The following is a 14734-nucleotide window of genomic DNA, read 5'->3' as shown; positions in this document are numbered from 1 at the left end:
CATCCCTGTGGAACGCTTTTGGAAACTTGTAGAGTCCAGGCCCTGACAAATTGAGGCTGTTCTGAGAGCAAAAAAGGGGGCGGGGGGGGGATTTTCATTTTCTGTCATTTTACAGCCAACCATGTTATTTGAGGTGAACAGAGAATGAAAGGCTACATACCTTTGAAATATTTCCCGTGCAGGTCTTTCAGTGCTTGGCGAATCCATGACAACAGCATCTGCACTCCCATCAGTGATAGAGCAAGTATCAATTCTGTCAGTCGACTTGGAAAATTGTTGGAGGTGCAATGGAGTCCATTTGTCACTCAGGTTGTTTTTGCTAGGTAGCTAGCTTTGTACAGTTCAATGGATGTGAGCATAAGATGTGAGTGCAAAATTATGTAAACATGCCCACATTTGCACAGCGTACCCCCTGCAACATGTTAAGGCAAAATGCAAAAACATTAAATAACAAAAAATATTGACATTTTTTTGTATAATATTTTTTTCATTTGGCTCTTCAAAACAGCTTTCTTTATTATATTATCACAGGTTAAGCACTGTCTACATTGACTGCACATCATTGCATTGCACTGCTTTAAGACAAGCATGGGAACTTGTCTTGATAAATCAATCAAATTGTCAGATTTTTGTTTTTACCTTAAACAAAAAAAATATATATGTCACGTTCCTGACCTATTTCTGTTAGTTTGTTGTATGTGTTAGTTGGTCAGGACGTGAGTTTGGGTGGGCATTCTATGTTGTCTGTTTCTATGTTGGTTTAAGGGTTGCCTGKTATGGCTCTCAATTAGAGGCAGGTGTTTGGCGTTCCTCTAATTGAGAGTCATATTTAGGTAGGTTGTTTCACAGTGTTCGTTGTGGGTGGTTGTCTCCTGTGTCTGTATGTATGTTCGTGCCACACGGGACTGTAGCGTTTGTTTGTAGTCGTGTACCTGTTCGTGCGTTCTTCACGTTATATGTAAGTTCGTGTCCAGGTCTGTTTTCATCGTTTATTTGTTTTGTAGTTTATTCAAGTATAGTTCGTTTTCTGTCTTCGTTGTTTTGTCGTGTCTTCAATAAATCATGTCATCATACCTCGCTGCACATTGGTCTTCAGATCCCTCTCTCCTCTCCTCGTCTGAGGAGGAGGATTTAGAGTATCGTTACAATATATGTACACTACCGTTCAAAAGTTTGGGCTCACTTGGAAATTTTCTTTGAAAAAAAAGAAAAGCACATTTTTTGTCCATTAATAAATCCTGTTGAGGATAGAGGGCGCTATTTTCACTTTGGGGGAAAATCGTGCCCAATTTTAAACGGCCTCGTACTCTATTCTTGCTCGTACAATATGCATATTATTATTACTATTGGATAAAACACTCTCAAGTTTCTAAAACCGTTTGAATTATATCTGTGAGTATATCTGTCATTTTGCAGCAAACGTTCTGTCAGAAAGTGAAAAATCTCAAATCGAGGCTCTGTTCCAGGGCCTCCCTATCATTTTGCTTGAGATTTATGACTATACATGCACTTCATACGCCTTCCACTATATGTCAATAGGCTGAGAGAGGTGAAATGGAGTGTATAGGTATTTCTATGGTCAAAAGAGGCCTCTTGGAATGACAGGACCCCAATTTCCTCTGTTCAGGATGACGCGGGATGGACATCAGCTTTGGCTTCTGAAAAGCTTTCCCTATAGACGTGTAATATCTCCGGCTTTGATTTTATTTGATAAATGTGACAATATCATCGCAAAGTATGTTTTTTCAATATAGTTTAATCAGATTATTGAATTTTCTTCGGGAGTTTTGGCGTGTTCCGTTCACTGCGTTTGTTCACGAAGGACAGCTTGGCGCCACTTGGCTAGTTTTGCTTGCTAATTCGCGAGGGAAAAAGGCCATTCTAAAACCAAACAACGATTGTTCTGGACAAAGGACCACTTGTACAACATTCTGATGGAAGATCATCAAAAGTAGGACCCATTTATGATGTTATTTCATATATCTGTCAAATTGTTTACTATTAGTTTGCGCCCAGATTTTGGGCGCTCTCTCGCCATAACGTGAGCTGGATGTCGTACTGAAGTTATTTTTAGAATTCTAACACGGCGATTGCATTAAGAACTAGTGTATCTATCATTTCCTATACAACATGTATTTCTTTGTAAAGTTTATGAATCGTTTTTTTGGTCAGAATAGGTGAGTGTCAGAAATAGATCCGGACATTCTGGGAAAAAGATGCTACATGTTCACAATGTATAACCACGGATTTCAGCTCTAAATATGCACATTTTCGAACAAACCATATATGTATTGTGTAATATGATGTTATAGGACTGTCATCTGATGAAGTTTATGAAGGTTAGTGAAAAAATGTATATCTTTTGCTGGTTTATTCGCTATCGCTAAYGTGCCATGAATCAATGCTGTTGTGTGGTAGGCTATTGTAGTAAGCTAATATAATGCTATATTGTGTTTTCGCTGTAAAACACTTAAAAAATCGGAAATATTGGCTGGATTCACAAGATGTTTGTCTTTAATTTGCTGTACACCATGTATTTTTCAGAAATGTTTTATGATGAGTATTTATGTAGTTCACGTTGGTCTCTATAATTACTCTGGCTGCTTCGGTGCTATTTTTGATGGTAGCTGTGATGGTAGCTGTAATGTAAAACTGATTTATACCTCAAATATGCACATTTTTCGAACAAAACATAGATTTATTGTATAATATGTTATAAGACTGTCATCTAATGAAGTTGTTTCTTGGTTAGTTTGGTTCGTTATGTGCAAGCTACCTGTGCTGTGAAAAATGTCTGTGCTTTTTTCTATTTGGTGGTGAGCTAACATAAATATACGTGGTGTTTTCGCTGTAAAACATTTGAAAAATCGGACATGTTGACCGGATTCACAAGATGTTTATCTTTCATTTGCTGTATTGGACTTGTTAATGTGTGAAAGTTAAATATTTAAAAATATATTTTTAGAATTTCGCGCTCTGCCTTTTCAGTGGAATGTGGGAGGAGTGGCGCTAGAGGAACCCCTGTCCTAGACAGGTTCCATTAAAATAACATAAAATTGATCAGAAATACAGTGTAGACATTTTTTATGTTGTAAATGACTATTGTAGCTGGAAATGGCTGATTTTAATGGAATATCTACATAGGCGCACAGAGGACCATTATCAGCAACCATGACTCCTGTGTACCAATGGCACGTTGTGTTAGCTAATCCAAGTTCATCATTTTAAAAGGCTAATTGATCATTAGAAAACCCTTTTGAAATTATATTAGCACAGCTGAAAACTGTGTCCTGATTAAAGAAGCAATAAAACTGGCCTTCTTTAGGCTAGTTGAGTATCTGGAGCATCAGCATTTGTGGGTTCGATTACAGGCTCAAAATGGCCAGAAACAAAGACCTTTCTTCTGAAACTCGTCAATCTATTCTTGTTCTGAGAAATAAAGGCTATTCAATGCGAGAAATTGCCAAGAAAATGGAGATCTCGTATAACGCTGTTTACTACTCCCTTCACAGAACAGCGCAAACTGGCCCTAACCAGAATAGAAAGAAACAGACGCCTCACAAGACCTCAACTGGCATCTTCATTAAATAATACCCACAAAACACAAGTCTCAACATCAACAGTGAAGATGCTGGCCTTCTAGGCAGAGTTGCAAAGAAAAATTTATATCTCAGACTAGCCAATAAAAAGAAAAGATTAAGATGGGCAAAAGAACACAGACACTGGTAAGAGGAACTGTTGAGACTGGTGTTTTGCGGGTACTATTTAATGAATCTGCCAGTTGAGGACTTGTGATGCGTCTGTTTCTCAAACTAGACACTAATGTACTTGTTCTCTTGCTCAATTGTGCACCGGGGCCTCCCACTCCTCTTTCTATTCTGGTCAGAGCCAGTTTGCGCTGTTCTGTGAAGGGAGTAGTACACACAATAGTCATTTACAACATTAACAATGTCTACACTGTATTTCGGATCAATTTGATGTTATTTGAATGGACAAAAAAATTAGCTTTTCTTTCAAAAACAAGGACATTTCTAAGTGACCCCAAACTTTTGAACAGTGGTGTATATTTGGATATTTGGTTACAATTAGGCTGGGAAATGTTAGCTAAGTTGAGATGCGTGCTCATAATAATTAGTCTAGCAATTGAAATCAATTCAGATCTTCTAACACATGCCTATAGCTTACCTGATGAGCTTCCCTGATGTTTTTCTGAACTTTCCAATACTTTTCCGATGCAATACTTTTCCGATACTTTTCCGATGATTCCTAGATGCTCTTCCAGACTCCCTCCACCTACCCAAGGATGTCAGAGTACAAAAATCTGTTAACTTCTTGTCAATAGGGGGGCACTGTTTTCACTTTGGAAAAAATCGTGCCCAAATGAAACGGCCTCGTACTCTTTTCTAGATCATACAATATACACATTATTATTACTATTGGATAGAAAACACTCAGATGTTTCTAAAACTGTTTGAATTATGTCTGTGAGTAAAACAGAACTCATTTTGCAGCAAACTTCCATGCAGGAAGTGAAAAATCTGAAAACGAGGCTCTGTTTCAGGGCCTGCCTATTCAATTGCCTTATATTTATCGATATGCATGCACTTCATACGCCTTCCACTAGATGTCAACAGGCAGTGGAAGGTGGAATGGGGTGTCTAGCTTGATCTGAGGTCGAACAAGAGCTTTTGGAGTGGCAGGTCAGGAATTTCCTTTGTCTACCAAGGCGCACGAAGTACCTCGATATTGTCTTCTGATAAGCGTTCGGTTTACACGGCGAATGTCTCCGGCTCTGATTTTATTTGATACATGTGATAATAACATCGTAAAGTAGGTTTTTTCAACCGAGTTTTATCAGATTATTCAATGTTTATTGGGACTTTTGGAGTTTTCCGTTCTTTGCGTCAAGAGAGGATGGGAATGTTATCAACATTGGCTAGCATTGTGGCGCGAATTCGACAGAAGAAAAGGACATTCTAAAACCAAACAACAATTTATTCTGGACCAAGGACTCCTATGTACAAGATTCTGATGGAAGCTCAGCAAAAGAAGAACAATTATGATTTATTTCGTATTTCTGTGGAAAATGTTGATTCCTATTCTCTGCCGTTTTGGCGAGCGCTGTCTCGCAATAACGCAAGCTGTTTTTTATGGTAAAGTTATTTTTTAAAATTCTAACATGGCGGTTGCATTAAGAACCAGTGTATCTTCATTGCCATACAACAAGTATTTTTATGTAAAGTTATGATGAGTTTTTGGTCAGATTAGGTGAGTGTCCAAAATAGCTCCGGACATTCTGGGGAAATGTTGCTACATATTCACAATGTATAACCACGGTTTGCAGCTCTAAATATGCACATTTTCGAACAAAACATAAGTGTATTGTATAACCTGATGTTATAAGACTGTCATCTGATGAAGTTGTTCAAGGTTAGGATTAATTTTATATAATTTTGCTGGTTTTTGCGATAGCTACCTTTTCGGTGAATAAATGCATTTTGTGTTTGGCTATTGTGGTAAGCTAATATAATTCTATATTGTGTTTTCGCTGTAAAACACTTAAAAAATCGGAAATATTGTCTGGATTCACAAGATGTTTATCTTTCATTTGCTGTACACCATGTATTTTTCATAAATGTTTTTATGATGAGTATTTATGTATTTCACGTTGCTCTCTGTAATTATTCTGGCTGCTTCGGTGCTATTTGTGATGGTAGCTGCAATGTAAAACTATGATTTATACCTCAAATATGCACATTTTTCGAACAAAACATAAATGTATTGATAACATGTTATAAGACTGTCATCTGATGAAGTTGTTTCTTGGTTAGTGACTAATTATATCTCTATTTGGTCGGTTTTGTGATAGCTACCTATGCGGTAGAAACATGGTGAAAATATGCGGTTGAGTCTTTGGCTATTGTGGTTAGCTAATAGAAAATACATATTGTGTTTTCGCTGTAAAACATTTTAAAAATCGGAAATGATGGCTGGATTCACAAGATGTTTATCTTTCATTTGCTGTATTGGACTTGTGATTTCATGAAAATTATATTATATGATATCCCTGTTTACGCCCTGGCCTTAGTTTATCTTTGTTTTTCTTTATATTTTAGTTAGGTCAGGGTGTGACATGGGGGATGTTTGTGTGTTTTTGTCTCGTATAGGGTGTTTGTATTGTCTAGGGGGTGTTTGTAGAGTTCATGGGGTTGTGTTCAGTGTAGGTGTTTATGTAAGTCTATGGTTGCCTAGATTGGTTCTCAATTAGAGACAGCTGTCTATCGTTGTCTCTGATTGAGAGCCATATTTAGGCAGCCATAGTCATTAGGTAGGTTGTGGGTAATTGTCTATGTGTAAGTTGCCAGTGTCTGCACTTATTTGTTTTGTATAGCTTCACGGTCGTCGGTTTATTGTTTTGTTTAGTTTGTTTTAGTGTTATTCGTCTTTCTTAAACACTTAACTGAGTAACTCAATTTAACCTTGCGTAATACCGTAGATGCAGTCATAAGAAACTAGTTCCCTGGTATACAGAAAATACCCGAGCCCTGAAGCAAGCTTCCAGAAAATTGGAACGGAAATGGTGCAACACCAAACTGGAAGTCTTCTGACTAGCTTGGAAATACAGTACCGTGCAGTATAGAAGAGCCCTTTCTGCTGCTCGATCATACTATTTTTCCAACTTAATTGAGGAAAATAACAATCCAAAATGTGTTTTTGATACTGTCGCAAAGCTAACTAAAAAGCAGCATTCCCCAAGAGAGGATAGCTTTCACTTCAGCAGTGATAAATTCATGAACTTCTTTGGCAAAAAGATCATGATCATTAGAAAGCAAATTACGGACTCCTCTTTAAATCTGCGTATTTCTCCAAAGCTCAGTTGTCCTGAGTCTGCACAACACTGCCAGGACCTAGGATGAAGGGAGAGACTCAAGTTTTTTAATACTATATCTCTTGACACATTCATGAAAATAGTCATGGCTTCTAAACCTTCAAGATGCATACTGGAACCTATTCCAACTAAACTACTGAAAGAGCTGCTTCCTGTGCTTGGCCCTCCTATGTTGAACATAATAAACAGCTCTCTATCCACCGGATGTGTACCAAACTCACCTAAAGTGGCAGTAATGAAGCCTCTCTTGAAAAAGCCAAACATTGACCCAGAAAATATAAAAAACTATCGGCCTATCTCAAATCTCCCTTTCCTCTCAAACATTTGAGAAAAAGCTGTTGTGCAGAAACTCACTGCCTTCCTGAATGCAAACAATGTATACGAAATGTGTTCTACTTTTAAACTCGGACAAAACAGAGATGCTAGTTCTAGGTCCGAAGGAACAAAGAGATCTTCTGTTGAATCTGACAATTCATCTTGATGGTTGTACAGTCGTCTCAAATAAAACTGTGAATGACCTCGGCGTTACTCTGGACCCTGATCTCTCTTTTGACAAACATATCAAGACTGTTTCAAGGACAGCTTTTTTCCATCTACGTAACATTGCAAAAATCAGAAACTTTGTGTAAAAAAATGATGTAAAAAAATGAATCCATGATTTTTGTCACTTCTAGGTTAGACTACTGCAATGCTCTACTTTCTAGGTACCCGGATAAAGCACTAAATACAAACACAGCTGCTAGAATCTTGACTAGAACCCAAAAAATTTATCATATTACTCCTGTGCTAGCCTGTCTACACTTGCTTCCAGTTAAGGCAAGGGCTGATTTCAAGGCTTTACTGCTAACCTACAAAGCATTACATGGGCTTGCTCCTACCTATCTTTCCGATTTGGTCCTGCTGCACATACCTACATGAACGCTACGGTCACAAGACACAGGCCTCCTTACAGTCCCTAGAATTTCTAAGCAAACAGCTGGAGGCAGGGCTTTCTCTTATTGAGCTCCATTTTTATGGAATGGTCTGCCTACCCATGTGAGAGACGCAGACTCGGTCTCAACCTTTAAGTCTTTACTGAAGACTCATCTCATCAGTAGGTCATATGATTGAGTGTAGTCTGGCCCAGGAGTGGGAAGGTGAACGGAAAGGCTCTGGAGCAACGAACCGCCCTTGCTGTCTCTGCCTGGCCGGTTCCCCTCTTTCCACTGGGATTCTCTGCCTCTAACCCTATTACAGGGGCTGAGTCACTGGCTTATTGGTGCTCTTCCATGCCGTCCCTAGGAGGGGTGCGTCACTTGAGTGGGTTGAGTCACTGACGTGATCTTCCTGTCTGGGTTGGCGCCCCCCCTCGGGTTCGTGCTGTGGGGGAGATTTTTCTGAGCTATACTCGGCCTTGTCTCAGGATGGTAAGTTGGTGGTTGAAGATATCCCTCTAGTGGTGTGGGGGCTGTGCTTTGGCAAATTGGGTGGGGTAATATCCTGCCTGTTTGGCCCTGTCCGGGGGTATTGTCGGACGGGGCCACAGTGTCTCTCGACCCCCCCTGTCTCAGCCTCCAGTTTTTATACCGCAATAGTTTATGTGTCGGGGGGCTAGGGTCAGTCTGTTATATCTGGAGAATTTCTTCTGTCTTATCCAGTGTCCTGTGTGAATTTAAGTATGCTCTCTCTAATTCTCTCTCTCTCTCTCTCTTTCTCTTTCTCTCTGAGGACCTGAGCCCTAGGACCATGCCTCAGGAATACCTGGCCTGATGACTCCTTGCTGTCCCCAGTCCACCTGGTCGTGCTGCTGCTCCAGTTTCAACTGTTCTGCCTGTGGCTATGGAACCCTGACCTGTTCACTGGACGTGCTACCTGTCCCAGACCTGCTGTTTTCAACTCTCTAGAGACAGCAAGTGCGTTAGAGATACTCTGAATGATCGGCTGTGAAAAGCCAACTGACATTTACTCCTGAGGTGCTGAGCTGTTGCACCCTCGACAACCACTGTGATTATTATTATCTGACCCTGCTGGTCATCTATGAACATTTGAACATCTTGGCCATGTTCTATTATAATCTCCACCCGGTACAGCCAGAAGAGGACTGGCCACCCCTCATAGCCTGGTTCCTCTCTAGGTTTCTTCCTAGGTTCCGGCCTTTCTAGGGAGTTTTTCCTAGCCACCGTGCTTCTACACCTGCATTGCTTGCTGTTTGGGGTTTTAGGCTGGGTGTCTTTACAGCACTCTGTGACATCAACTGATGGAGAGCTCCTTGGTCTTCATGGTGCTGCTTGCTTGGTCGTGTCCCTTGCTAAGTGGTGTTGCAGACTCTTGGGCCTTTCAGAACAGGGGTATATATACTGAGATCACGTGACAGGTCATGTGACACTTCAATAAAGTCCACCTGTGTGTAATCTAATTATGTGACTTATGAAGGTAGTTGGTTGCACCAGATCTTATTTGGGGGCTTCATGGCAAAGGGGGTGAATACATATGCACGCACAACTTTCCTATTATTAATTTTTTTGAATTTTCAGAAACAAATGTTTTTTTTTCATTTTACTTCACCGATTTGGACTATTTTGTGTATGTCCAGTACATGAAATCCAAATAGAAATCCATTTAAATTACAGATTGTAATGCAACAAAAAAAGGAAAAAGGCAAAAGGGGATGAATACTTTTGCAAGGCACTGATTGGGGTTACTGACTACAATCCGTTGAATAATAATAATAAGTGTTGATTAATTTAAATACATTTGCCAAATTACATAAATACTCCTGTCTGTATAGAAATAAATGAAGTAATTGAAAATACTTCACATAATTTAGCCACAGACGATCAATAACTACTTTTTAAAAAATCGCTATGGATTGCGTTCTGTCACATTACGAGCACATATAGGCCTACAATCGAGAAGCCCGCAATTGGAAAGCCCGCATTTGGGCAACCCGTACAGCAAATATCAAACAGCTGAGTTGAGTTGTGGCTGTCAATGAACAACAGGCAGTAGCTAAAAGGTCTTTCACAATACAATTGCGGGGGGAAAAAGTTTGGATGAGTGAGTGCCACTAGAAAGGTGGACTGTAACTTCCTAGCCATGTAGGCCTATACTGTATGTGCTCATGATGTGACAAATCATATTGTACAATCTGTGTCTCCACTCCTTTCATTGGCGTATACTATTAGTTGCATTTAAAGCAAAGTCATTCGTTTTATTGATCTATCTATTTATTGGTCAGTGTCAGAGTAGCCTGTCATTTTGGTCATTTCTGTGGTATTAAAAAAATATTATTGTAATGTCTTCAGTCATGTAAAAGGACAAAGAGTTCCATGAAATTATTTGAGGAAAAACAATTTTTTTCTCAGATCTGCAAATACAATGATATGCATGCAATGCTTTAATATAAAGGAGATTTTGTTTCTATCGGCCATGGTCAAAAGTAGTGCACTATATAGGGAATAGAGTGCCATTTAGGACACAGCGACCCAGTCAGCCTAAGCCCAGTCAGCCTAAGCCCATGGCCTCAGGACACACTGCACCACCACTGTTATGTCACATAACAGAACAGCTGCTGAAGCGGCCTCATACTGCATACTGTGTTTTATCAAAAAGTAGAGGGAGAAGTTTCCTCGCCAGTAGCTTGTACGATTGTAACTTGTAAATCTGCTTTTGTTGCTGTTCTCGTAGCCTGTAGAATAGCCTGCAAAGCAAAGTAAAGTAACGTACCCTATTATAATGGTATATAGTGCCTTCTAATTGTTTTTTTAAACTTTCGATACCACCTGTTGCTTCAGAAATTCCATCACATTCTCCCATCCCCGGAATAGGGAATACTGATTTCCAGGGAATATAGCTTTCTCTTTCTTTCTCTTTATTTTCAAATTATCTTTCCTCCAGATAGTGCTTCTCCGCTTTATGCTCTTGCATTTTCCACTGACACAGATTTATGAAACAGTAGAGGAGGGTCACGGTCGTTGGCACACAGGTTTCCAGGCGGTATAGCTGGCAGCATTTGAAGTGAAGTGCTGTTTGCTTGCAGAGTGGAGTCTTGTAGTAGAGAGAAAGAGAGCCGAGAGAGAAAGAGAGCAGAGAGAGAGAGAGAGAGCAGGGCAATGTTATCAGTGGGCGTCAGTTCATGCCGCCAGTCCGATGCTCACCTGCTGCAGAGTGCTATAGGCCAGCTGTCTGTCCGGCAGCTGGCCCCTGCCTGCTTTGTCCCGCTGAATTCTGATCCAGGCCTCTTCTAGGAAAAGGAGAATCAGAGAAAGGCAGCTGCCCAGGACAAAACCAGCTTGGCAGACAGCCTCTGTGGCTCTCATTCATTCTGAACCAACTGCAGTCCTGTGGTGTCACGGGGTCCAGTAGGAAGGGTCATATCACCCTCTACTGGAGGGTCCATAACAGATTGAGCGCATGTCTGATACTAAGGCAATACGTTGTGTTGTCATACCTCTTCCTTTTGATGGGATTTAATGCTTAATGCCGTTGTCGAAAACCCTCTATAAGGCCTATACAGATGCTTCCGAAATCATTCAAAATGGATACGGAGTGGCAAATAACTATGCTATGTTGCTACCTTGTAGTTCTCTATTTTGCCCAGAGGATGGCAGCACTTTACTGGATTATGCTTACTAGCTATGGCACCCAGACTTTCCCAATACGGTCTTCTTGCTAACGTTTGGAACTCACAAAAAGTAAGTTCCTATGTGACTGGTGTCATATCATGATCTTACGTAAAGTGTCAGATTAAGTGTTGCTTTTACTATGAAAAGTGGTTTACCAGCTTTTAACACCTAAGTGTCTGATATTTTTGAACCCCAACGATCCTTGGAGCAGTAGGTGAAATTATTATTTGACCCTGCTGGTCATCTATGAACTTTTGAACATCTAGCATGATCTAGAATGATCTGGCCTTTCTAGGGAGTTTTTCCACGCCACCGTGCTTCTACATCTGCATTGCTTTCTGTTTAGGGTTTAAGGCTGGGTTTCGGCTACATCTGCTCATTTGAAAAGGGCTTTGAGCCTTCTTATGGGCTACTACAGGATCATGTTATTGAATCATTCATGATATTTTCATTTTTTTTAGTCACATTCAGTCCAATCTAGTCTATTAAAATCTAGCAGAATGACAATTTCTGGGACTGGGACAACGTTGGCAAAATATACTGAGGTCCATGCTGTTCAAAGCTCTCAAATCCTCAAACAGAAAAGAACAAAAAATTGTTCTGAGGTTCAGCTTGGTACATAGGGGTTTCTGGAGTGCAGTGTGTTTCTGCCCGTGCTGTTACAAAACACCCTACTCTATATGGGCATTCCTGCAGCCAGCATCGGGGTAATCTGTGTCCCCTGGTCTCTGGTCTCTGTGGTGTAGAGCTCCTCCAAGAATACATGTTATGTCCTGGTGTCTTATCTGCAGCAGCTCTGCCTTTGAAGGGCTCCCTATCAGAGGAGAAGCAGGTAAATAAGGTGGCTTGAAAGCGCCTTAAGAGGACTGTTTCATCAAGGCCGATGACAAATTGACACGCTAGTCTCAATATGTTAGATCCTTCCGTTTTCTAATATGTGTCAAATGCGTGTTTAATGCCTTTGTTTACGTTAATACATTTGTACTGTTCTATGTGTCCCATGTTGGTTTGTGATTATCGTCACACCACAAAAATTACCCTTATTGGCTACTGGAAGTTTTGTGTGAGGGTGCTGAGCTTGTAAATGGGAGTTGCATACGACACCTTTAGTATGTATTCCATGCGTGTCCATGCGTGTCAGGGCATACGCGTGAATGCATGTGTACCTAACTCTAAATCTAGTCCACTGCAACAGGTGAGCATGAGCATTACAAACGCAGCCTTTGAAATTCCTACTCAATCTGTTCTCACAGAAAGTCGTCCCCTTGCGGGAGCTAGCGTTCCTGCACCAACGCAATGCTCCCCAACTGAGGATCAAACGTTAAGGAGTCTCAGTTGTGCAGGCCCCCACTTCCCATTTCCCCCTAACTCCTTTGATAGCTCCAWCTACTTGGTTCATACCATTTTTAATATGCTGACTGGTGGATAGGTAAATGCAATTTTGGCACCATTTAGCGTTTCATAGGGCCACTGTAGTAGCTTGGGGCCATCACAGTGCTACTTTCACCTATCCAGCCCTTCACTAGTTTTGGATCTGTGAACACCAGAGCCACAGGATCTTCAAAAAGGGGCTAGGGGCGTGTTGTGGTCATCAGGAAAAGCCCTCGGTCAGACTAACTCCTTGTGTCGCAACCCACTGACACAACCCACTGACACAACCCACTGACACAACCCACTTCAATTGTTTTTTTTTGGTTTTCTAGTGTGTAGAAGGTATCTTATTTCAGATCTTGCCCATCATCCCAGAGGGTTAGGGTTAGGAAACACTTCCTAGTGGTAACTCAGCCGTGCCCGTGTAGATGTAGCGTCACGCCACGCCGGGTGGGAGATACATCACAAATACGCGCGTATGCACAGACAGACACGCGACTCATACGCAGGACAGACACCCAGAGAACTCACTGTTCACCTGCTGGGAAACTCACCGATGACTCATTTTGTTTGATGATTAGAACCCCCCCGAGTGCAACTCTCAACACGCTGATGTTTATTTCCACGAATAATGCTTTTAAAGTGTTTATTTTGCAGCTCAACCCCTTCAGATTGTCTTTGAGAGTTTGTAATGCCGTCAGATTACCAGGGTCCAGCTATATGGAGGTTCTACAGTTGTAGAACAAGTGTTATTACTGTTATTAGTGTAATTACTGACTTATTCTTGTTATTACTGCACTGGGAAAGTATCTGTCCCATTATTCCATCGAACACAAAGGGATTGAGCGATATCAAACGTTATGTCACGACAAAAGAATGGCATTGTTATCATTTCGGACGCTGTGTCCCAAGGGCACATGTTTGGCCCCTTCCGAAGTTTCACTGATTGCCCCTTTCTGTTGACTTAAATCATTGAGTAAAGTTTGATTTAGATACAAAGTGTGTACCTACCCTCCTTACTGCTTAATGTCTTCCCTTAATAGGTCGTTTGATCTTTAGCTCACACGGGGGGGGGGGGAAAAGCTTCGGTAGCTTTTTGGACTGATAGTCTCTGATTGATTTGACATCAACCCCCACAGGCAGTGCAGTGGCAAAGGACGAATCAGCTGGAAAATAGGAGTAAATGTTGACTGCTTCATATATTTGTCACATTATGTGAAATGAATACCATTCATATAACTAATGCACAATGCATTATAAATAACGATAATTACAGTGAAGTGGTGTGTCTGGTGTAGTCACAGTTCACTGAGTACCTAAAAATTCAAAGACCTTTTACTACCAACGTTAATCCAGAGGAACATGTTGGCTGTGGTGCAGCACATCAATCAAGTTGTCCCACATTATGTATAAAACGATAAGATCCCAGTTTATAGTGATCCCTTGTGCTGATACAGTACCTTGTTCCCTATCGCAACCAAACCTTCGCTGGATCTGATACCTGCGAGTGAAGCGTTTGATCAAAAGGCTGCTAAATGAAAGGAGACGGCTTCTTATGCTTAACAGACAGATCAGATATAATACGTCTTTCCCATGGTGAGTTAGGGCGGGGCTTGAACTCAGCAGCTTTGATGAATGAGATGAGACGTCCCCCTCCCCCCCACCCCTCAAGCCATCACTTCTTCTCTCTCTGTGATAGGAGTCTAGCGGCAGGACAAGAGTATTATCCTCTCTGAGGCGCGGTCCATGTCAACGCAGCACTAGATATCAAGGAGAGCACTGCTGAGCGGGAGGAGCCAGTCAAATGAAGGTGTGTGATCTTAACGACCTCATAGAAGGTGCAGAGAAAAATAACACACATGGGTCATTA

This window comes from Salvelinus sp. IW2-2015, linkage group LG26 (genome assembly GCF_002910315.2).
Source record: "Salvelinus sp. IW2-2015 linkage group LG26, ASM291031v2, whole genome shotgun sequence".
Classification (NCBI taxonomy): domain Eukaryota; kingdom Metazoa; phylum Chordata; class Actinopteri; order Salmoniformes; family Salmonidae; genus Salvelinus; species Salvelinus sp. IW2-2015.
The sequence above is the reverse complement of the archived record's forward strand: the minus strand, read 5'-3'. Positions refer to the sequence as shown.